The sequence below is a fragment of the Neomonachus schauinslandi genome, chromosome 8 (assembly GCF_002201575.2).
Source record: "Neomonachus schauinslandi chromosome 8, ASM220157v2, whole genome shotgun sequence".
Lineage (NCBI taxonomy): Eukaryota > Metazoa > Chordata > Mammalia > Carnivora > Phocidae > Neomonachus > Neomonachus schauinslandi.
This window is the reverse complement of record NC_058410.1, coordinates 27,481,229-27,482,802: the sequence shown is the minus strand read 5'-3', so window position 1 is coordinate 27,482,802 and position 1,574 is coordinate 27,481,229. Positions and strand designations below refer to the sequence as shown.

Sequence of the window (1,574 nt, the reverse complement as noted above, 5' to 3'; positions counted from 1 at the left end):
AAAATGCCCAGATTACTAAGGAAACCATCTTTGGAGGGAGTGTTTAATAAGCATGTTTTATTTAAGTAAATCCTCCAGGAGGAAATGCGAGAATTTACTGCCTTTACTTAGAAGAAGGCTGTGTAAGTAGTTATCTATCAAATTTATCTATGCAATTCACCAACATTTCTTCATTGGAAACATCAATATTTCCACATCACAGTTCCCAAAATGACTTTAAAGTCTTAAAATTCTGTGTCTCCTTTGGCTTGCTTCTCTCTGGATTCCACCCAGGCTTTATTAATGGTTCTCTTCATATCATCATCTCCATCTTCATTAATTTTCTTTAGAACATTCATCGATCCCTCACTAGGATCTATTTCAGTGTCATAAGAGGGCTTTTCTTTCTCTTTGCCTTCTTTTTCAACCTGAGTCAGGTAATCCCAGAGCATGTTTTCTGCTTCCTTTCTACATAAGGTAAGAACTGTATCTGTCTTGACTTTTTTTGAACTGCCTTCCACAGAGATGGGTTTTAAGAGATTGCTCACAATCATGGAGTAACTCTTCCCATTTAGATTCTTTACCAAAAGATCAAATGACCTCGCTGTGAAATGCACCTGCACATTCTCAGTGGGTAATGTAGATTTTCACAAACTTATCTGAGTGATCCCATCCGTAATTACTGATTTTCCCTGTGTATCCTGTTGTAATGGGAGCAACCACAGCAGCTGGGTTTTCATTGTCAAGAAGTTCTGCTTTTCTCTGCTGCATCTTGTTCTTGATTTCTGTCTCAGTCTTGGATTTTTCATCTGTAGGGGCATCATGTACTCTTTTTCTTTTGTTTTCTTTCTTTCTTTTTTCTTTTCTTTTTTTTACATACTCTTTTTCTAGTGGCCTTTTCTAGCAGCACCTTCACCTCTTCTAGATCTTTCTGTAGCTTTTCCAAGGCTGAAGCCATGGTTGGGCTGATCAGACAAGGCCTGAGCTGCAGCCACGCAGGGGAGAGAACAAGAAACACGGCCCTGAATGGGGGGGCGGCAGGGGGGAAGGGGTTGCAGACCCCACCCACATGAGTCGCAGCGCCCCAAGCGTGCTCTCACACCTGACCCAGCGCCAGACCTGGCCGGCCTCCGACACTTGTCGCCTCTGACTAGAAATTTTTCTGCCAAATTGCTTCACAAGTGTGTTTCTCTTGGTCTAAGAGCTTAGCAAGCACACCCCTGGAAAAAGAGATAAAACTATTTCCCATCAATGGGTCCAGTTTCATGCTATGGGATGCCATCTTTAACAACACACAATCCCCAGAAAGTCATGTTGAGGGAGCTCATTCTACTTCTACTTTGTTTGGACTCAGTTATGAGTAAAACTCCTTTCTTTCCACCCTCATTGAGGCAGACAGTATAAGGGTTCACCAATCTCTGACTATTTTCTAATCTGGGCATAATGACAAGATGCACTTTCCCACCCGCTTAAGTGTAGGTTTGGTCTTATAATTCACTTAGGCCAAGAAATAGGAATGGAAGTGATGTGTGTAGGAAGTGCTGGGAGGAAAACATTTCCTCTGTCACCTTAGGTTCTGAAGGTTGGGGACCTGC

The 1,574-nt window shown here is 42.3% G+C and overlaps 1 pseudogene; it reads right to left on the bottom strand.

Moving 5' to 3' along the window:
- Positions 1-224: 224 nt before the first annotated feature.
- LOC110583595 lies at positions 225-937 on the bottom strand (annotated as a pseudogene).
- Positions 938-1,574: the final 637 nt, after the last annotated feature.